Source organism: Trichechus manatus, unplaced genomic scaffold (assembly GCF_000243295.1).
Source record: "Trichechus manatus latirostris isolate Lorelei unplaced genomic scaffold, TriManLat1.0 scaffold00214, whole genome shotgun sequence".
In the NCBI taxonomy this organism is placed as follows: domain Eukaryota; kingdom Metazoa; phylum Chordata; class Mammalia; order Sirenia; family Trichechidae; genus Trichechus; species Trichechus manatus.
The window spans coordinates 2,337,087-2,344,734 of NW_004444150.1; positions in this window are offsets into that span (position 1 = coordinate 2,337,087).

Genomic DNA, 7,648 nt, shown 5'->3' on the forward strand with positions numbered 1-7,648 from the left:
GTAGCTGGCCGGGACGGTGGGCAGTGGGCGGCCGGGGCGGTGGGCAGGGGGCAGTGGGCGGTGGGCAGCCTTTGCACAGGGCAGCACCGGCCTCTCCACCAGGGTCTCACAGACCTGAAAAGCCCCGGGGCACTGCCATATCTCCAGACAACACAGGGACTTCAGCCGCGCAGGCAGGACTCCAAACTTCCTGCAGCCTCTGCAGCCTCACCGAGGCCCTGTCCCCTGGCATGGGGAACCTCCCAGAAGTTCTGGACGTTTCCTTTACTCTCCTCCCTGTTCCCTGTTCACACACTTGCTTACTCAGACACCTTTGTTCAGTCGGTCGGAGCTCAGAGCCTCGGTCGGGAGTCTGGAGACTGGCTCGGGCAGGGGGCTCAGCTCAGCGCCAACGGTGGGGGACTCTGCTCACGCTGCGGCCTCAGCTCAGTGCCTGAGGTCAGGGGACCCCGCTCACTCTGGGGCCTGGGCTCAGCGCCCGGGGTCTGGCAGGTTCCTTTCACACCAGGGCCTCTGCTCACCGCTGCACCACCTGGATCATTTGTCTTCTTGGGGCCTCGGCTTCCGCGTCTGTGACACGAACGTTGTCATGAGGATGGACAGGGCCCTGCACCTACGGTCCCTGGGGTGGCACCCAGCGCTGAGAGAGGGCTCAGTATGGCTGTTATTACACGTAGAAAGGGCTGGGAAGGAAGAATACAGTCAGTCCCCAGGTTACGACCTCTGAGTTACGTACAGCCTGTAGTTAGACTCAAGCCACATGAAGCCTGTTACACGAAGAATTCCAGATGCACACCGTGGTTCATAATAACAAACTGGTGCTACTTTGCATCGTGCGTCAATACGTCAGTTTCATGGGAAGCTTTGTGCTAGGCGCCCGGGCGGCCGGACCCCTGGCTCCCACTTCCCAGCCCTGCTCGCCTCCAGACCCCTGGTCCGGCTGGCCCCCCAACCTCGGTCCTGGCCCCTGACCTTCGGCCCTGCCTGGTCCCCTCCCCTCTGCCCCGTCCCTCCGTCCCACCAGCCCTTGGCCGGGGCCGACCCTTCTTCATCCCACAGCCCTGGGCCTCAGGCGGTGGCAGCTTCGGGAGTTCCGAGGGATCCTGCGATCAGGGTCTCTGCGGTGGGCCACCGTCTTCCCTTCCCATCCTTTCACCAGGCCAGAAAGGGACAGGGGGCGGAAGAGCAGGGACTGCTGCAGGAGCGGCGGGCCCCAAGGCGTGGGCCAGGCTGGGGGCTGGAGTGTTTCTTTAATGTTTTTTACACACAGAAAGGAACTCGGGATACTATATACTAAGACAAACATCTGACTAACTGACTTTAGATATGAACTGTAGCTGACTGCTCCGACTTACATACAAACTCAACTTAAAGACAGACAGGAATGGAACCCGTCAGTAATCCGGGCAATGCCTGTAACCCAGAGGGTAGCAGAGCTCCTGGGGGAGGGGCAGCCCCTTTGGCGGCATATTTACTGCTTTCTGCATTTCTGTGGCTTCCACATTTGCTAAAATGGGTCTGTTGACTTTCAGGAGGAAAAATCCAGGGCGGTGTGTGGCCAGGAGCTTGGCGGGCCAAGGTGGCACGCAGGCAGCCACGGTGGGCAGGCAGGGACGGCCTGGGAGGACACCGTCCTGGGTGGCAGGCAGGCGGCGGCTCCGGTGCAGAGTGTGTCTTTGCTGGGGCTGCGTCCTGCACCCCGCTGGCGCTGTCCACTCACTCGGGGCTGTCAGGGCGGAGAGTATCAGTATTGATAGCAGCACTCACACCATGCCAAGCACAGGGCTCAGCAGCGCACAGAGGGCAGAGTGCACAGGGCAGCTGCCCTACACCGCATGGTGCAAACGACCACAGTAAAAGGGCCCACTCTGCACCATACAGTTCCCAACCCTCCCCAAAAGAGTCAGGCCTGTGACTCTGCATCCCACAGAGGAGGGACCCAAGCCTCCGAGAGGCTGAGTAACCACCCAAAACCACACAGCTCCAAGGAGCAGAGCTGGGCTCAGACTCATGGGGATCGACTGCAGAGCCAGTCACTGCCGCCTGGTGACTTCGTTTCAAATAATAGCTAACAACTGAGATGGCAGAGTCTGCCTCCTGTGCCAGACGCAATCCACCCATCCTGGCTGAGTCGCAGAGCTAGCCCTGGTCAATTGGCCATGTCTGCCATGGTACAGCACGGGCCTGGTTGATTAGTCTTGTCTGCATAAGAGCAGCATTGGCCTGCTCAATTAGTCATGTCTGCCACAGACGCAACAAGGGTCATCTGCTCGTCTCATAGTGTCTGCCGCAGGCGCAGCAGGAACCTGGAGGTAGAGGGCCTGGATTTGCAGTGCCCAGTTCTACACATGTGATTTCGTCCCCTTAAGGCCAGGGTTGTGCAGGTCCTCCTGCTGACTTGACACAAAGGCTTGGGGTCTAGGCTTCCCTCGCCCCTTCTGGGCTCCGTGACCCATCCTACCACTCATCAGCTGTCCGTTCAGCTGTCTGCCTGGCCGACCAGCTCTACCTGAGGTCTGTGTGGGACAAGGGTTGGAGGCAGCGGGAGGACCCAGCCGTGGCCCACCTCCAGGGTGCTGGCAGCACATACTTACCCCGGAGTGCTGGGGGAATCACAGGAAACACTGGACTCTGGGGGACCCACAAGAACCAAATGGGTTTGTAAAACGGGGGTGGGGCAGCACGGGCTAACTATGCCTTCTAGGGGCAGGGACAGCAGATGGAAAGCATGGTGCACGTGGCAGTCGAAGGTGAGGTCATGCCTGTCAGGAGAGGGACCAAGGGACTGGAGTGGACACAGGACCCCAGCAGGGAAGAGGCCCTGGGGAAGGTGTTGGTCACGAGCACCAGCCTCCAGTCAGGCAGACCTGGGTCACATCCAGCTCCTTCCTGCTACCTCTGTGCTGTTCTTGAACCTCTCGAGCCTCAGTTTCTTCATCTGTGCAGTGGGGATGCTGGTTCTCGCTGCGATGGCTTACGCCGAGAGACCGTGTGCGTGCAAAGTGCTGGGCGTGCAGGGTACAGGGGAGAGCCTCCGCTCTGCAGGAGTGGGACGGGGACACGCTCTTCTGAAGGTGGCAGCCCTCGCCCCCAGCACAAGCTCAGCCGAGGTAACCCCCAGCTTCTCCTCCTCCCCAGCACAAGCTCAGCCCAGGCACCCGCCAGCTTCTCCTCCTGGCTGCGCCGGTGGCTCCTGGCTGCGTCAGAGAACATGTCAGGGAAGCGCCGGCACTCTCGCCAGAGGGAAATAACGTGATCGAGAGGGAAGACGCCGCTCGTGCCAAGACGGTTATAACCACGCCATTCACGAGAGCAGAGAGCTGGAAGGCTCCCAGGTGCCCAGCAAGGGAGCAGGGAGCCAGGGGCAGGAGCCCAGCTGCGGGACCTCGCCAGCACACGGCGCCTGGCAGGGATGACTGGGGTGGGAGGTGTCCGACCATGGCTTCCCGGCAGTCGTGGCACATGGGGGATGTTCGCTTGGGGTCTCCAATGTCCCAGTCCCCCTGGTCTTGCCCACGCCATCCCTGGCTCTGAAGGTGCCACCCTACAGCACAGGGCCGGGCGTGAGCTTTGGGGTCCAACCACTGGGGACTGCACCCCAGCCTGCCGGCACGTGGGCCTCATGAGCCTGTGTCCTCACCTCCACGGGGTGGCTAGAGGTCTGACACTGAGCGGGAGTCCAGAGGGCCTGGTCTGCAGGCAGGCGAGCACACAGGGAGGATGGACGGGGCGACGGAGGGGCTCCTAGGGGCCCTGGAACCAGACTGCCTTGCATCCTCCTGGCTAGGTGCCCTGCTTTCCTGGAAACCAGCCCACCCTTCTCCGCTCCCCACACCCGCCCGCCCACAAGCGCGTTGGGCAACAGTTGCCCACAGACCTCTGGCACATTTCTCCAGGCCGGCGCCGGAGGGGCGGCGCGGGCGAGTGGGAGGCTGCTGGGGAGGAGCCCAATACACCCAGCACAGCCCTGGGCCTGGGCATCACCAAGGGCCTGCCTGGCGAGCGGACAGGACTGCCAACGGGGAGAGTCGGGGCCTGTTGGGTGTGAGGAGCCTGGCGCCACCCCGACGTCCAGGGCAAGAGCAATGTGATTTCCACCCCGCCTCCCTCACCGGGGTGCTGCCTGGGAGGCTAGGCCTTGAGGCCCACTGTGGAGGGGTGGGTGCCTTGGGAGGCACTGGCAGAACCTCCAGGGAACCAGCCCGGAGCAATCCAGCCTCCTGTGAGCCTGGGCACGCCCTGCCCTCAGGCACCAGGCACCTCCAAGGAAGGGGGGAGTGTGTTTGTCCTTGGAGAGAGACTTAGCCAAGACTCTGAGTTGCTCCAGGACTTGACGCCTTTCAAAGCCCTTTCTTGGCCAATGTTTCATTTGCTTCACACTCATTACCGTCATTTTGCAAATTTTACCAATAAAGAAACCAACTTGGTCTGGAGAGCCTGACAGAGAGCAGGGCAGAGCCGGGATTTGAACCCAGTCCTCGATCTGCCCTTGTTCTCTTCTACCGAGCCGTGGTGCCACTGCCCTGAGGCTCCCCGCAAGGGAGGACAGCTCCAGGCTTACACTCGGCGTGCCTACGCCCACCTGCCACCCTTCCCCTCGTCCCCAGCCCTCCCCAGCTCTTCTCCCCTCGCAGCCTGGGCCCCAGCCTGGATGCGCTGGACCCCATCCTGGATGGGCGCTTGTTCTCTGCCGCACCCGGGGGCTCCTCCGGAACCCAGAAGAGTTGAGCACGTCCAAGCCATTCTCTCATCTGAGTTATAATTTTCCTTCATTTTCCCTTCTATACAGACTAATTAAACGGACATTGTGACAGCGCATTGAAATTCAAAAAGGCTGTCTCTTTCTAAAGAATGTCCTCATTTCTCTAGAGGCAAGTGTGCGCAGTTGTACGGGCTCCACACACGTGCACACAGGCACATGCGCACGTGCACCCTGGGCAGCAGGCCCCCAGGCGCACCTGAATGGCGAGCTTTCCGTCCAGCACCACTGGGCTGAATTGTTCATTTTTCCCGACGTTTGCAAGCCAGGGAGCTGGGCTGCTGGTAGAACGAGGAAATAGCCTGCCCTCTTCTGTAGCTGGGGCCCTGTGAGGGAGGTAGGGGGTCTCGGGGGCTCCCTGTGCGTGGGAGGGATGCAGCCCCCACCTGGGTCCCCGGGCGTGGCCCTGACCACCCTCTCTTGCCCGGGAGCCATCCCTCTGTCTGGACGTCTCCCCGACCTCTGACCTCCAGCTGGCTCCTACCCAGATCTTGGGCGCATCTCCACCGCAAAGTGCTGCCCCCCAGGTCCGTCCCTGTCTCAGCCCTGTGTGGCTGCTGGGGGCCATGCATTCAGAGCCAAGCCCCTCCCACTCGGCCCATTCTCACAGGGGTCCACATAACCCCCCAGCCTACCACCTCCAGGAAGCCGTCCCCAAGGCATCGTCCACCCCCAGCTGGTGCATAGCTCTGTGCTCCACCATCTTCCTCCCCGGAGCCGGGACCTCCCTGCAGGGGGAGACGAAATCGGAGATTGTGAGTTTGGAGGATCCTGGAACGGCGTTGTGAGCGCCCCTAAGTCCCCACACGTCCTAGCTGTCCTGCACCAGACGGCCCCAGCTGCCCAAGCTCCACTCAGAGGTGTGCCACTGCCCACTCATGGCCGCCCAGCAGTGTTCCCACCTTCACCTGCCGGGCTTGGAGCAAGAGGCCAGGAAGCACCTGGAGGCGCCATCCAGGAAGTAGCCACCGGTGATAGCCTGGGATCTCTGGCTGGCCCGTCCACAGGGCCTCCATGGACACTAATGGGACATTGACCACCTGCTCCTTGTGGGAGTATCTCAAGGGTTGAACTATCCAGCTGAGCTGTGGACAGGTGACATGTGACTGTGCGGGTGCCCAGTTTGGGGCCAGGGAACTGAGGAAGCCACACTATTCACACAGAACTGCGGAGGACGGGGCCGTGAGGTTTGTGGCGGAGACAGAGAAGGGTTCCTGGAGGAAGCACTTTTGAGCTGAGAGCCGAATGAGAGTAAGCTCTCCCTGGGCGGAAGGATGCGAGCGTGCAGGTGTACAAAAATGTACACGAGTGTGTGTAATTGTATAAGTGTGTGTGAGTGTGAGTTTCTGTGTGAGTCTTTATGGGCGTTGGAGTGTAAGAGAGTGAATGTGTGTAACAGCGTGGGTTGAGTGAGTATGTGGGGTGAGTACTGGGTATGAGTGTATTTGGGTGTGTATGTGAGTATGAGTCTACATGAGTGTGAGTGTGTATGCATGACTGCGTGGACACGAGTGTGGGCATGCATGTGTATGTAAGAGTCTCCATGAGTATGAGTGTGTATATACGTATATGTGTGTCCATAAATATGTGTGTGAGTCTGTACATGAGTGAGTGTGAGTATGTGAGTGTGTGCATGAGTGTATGTGTATGCATGAAGATTTATGTAATTGTGAGTGCACATGATTGTGCATGTGTGTGAGCGCGTTCAAGTGTTTCACACGAGTGTGTGTGAGTGTGTGTGTGCATGGATGTGTGTGCATGAGTATGTATGTAAGTGTGAGTCTGTACATGAGTATGAGTGTATGCGTGTATACATGAGTATCTGTGTGCATATGAGGATGTGTGTGAGCCTGTACACGAGTGAGTGTACATGAGTGTGTGCTTGAATGTGCATGAGAATGTGTATATGTGAGTGTGAGTCTGTCTGAGTGTGTGAGTGTGTGTACATGAGTGAGCATTGTGTGAGCGTGTGCATGAGAGTGTGTGAGTGTGAGTCTGTATGAGTGTGTAAGTGTCATTCATTGAATTATGTCTCCCCCCACAAATACGTGTCAGTTTGGCTGGGCCATGATTCCCAGTATTGTGTGGTCGTCCTCCATTTTGTGATTGTAATTTTGCATTAAAGAGGATTAGGGTGGGATCGTAACACCCTTACTAAGGTCACATCCCTGATCCAGTGGGAAGGGAGTTACCCTGGGGTGTGGCCTGCACCACCTTTTGGCTTACAAGAGACAAAAGGAAAGGGAAGCAAGTAGAGGGATGGGCGGGGTGGGGGGAGCACCTCATACCACCCAGAAAGCAGTGCTGGGAGCAGAGAGTGTCCTTTGAACCCAGGGTTCCTGCCCAGAGATGCTCCCAGTCCAGGGGAAGATTGATGACAAGGACCTTCCTCCAGAGCCAACAGAGAGAGAAAGCTTTCCCCTGGAGCTGACGCCCTGAATTTGGCCTTTTAGCCTACTAGACCGTGAGAAAATAAATTTCTCTTTGTTAAAGCCGCCCGCTTGTGGTACTTCTGCTACAGCAGCACTGGATGACTAAGACAGTGAGTGTGTGCGTGAGTATACGTGTGTACGTGAGTTTGTGTGAAGCTGTACATGAATGCATGTGAGTGTGTGTACATGAGTGTGCGTGAGAATATATACATACATGTGAGTCTGTACATGAGTGTTGTATGAGTATGTGCACAAGTGTGTATGTGAGTGTGTGTACATGAGTGTACATGAGTATGTATGTGACTGAATCTGTATACAAGTGTGAAGGTGTGCATGACTGTGTGTGAGTGTGTACATGAGTGGGTGTGAGTGTGTACATGAGTGGGTGTGTACGTGAGTGGTGTGAGTGTGTACATGAGTGGGTGTGTACGTGAGTGGTGTGAGTGTGTACATGAGT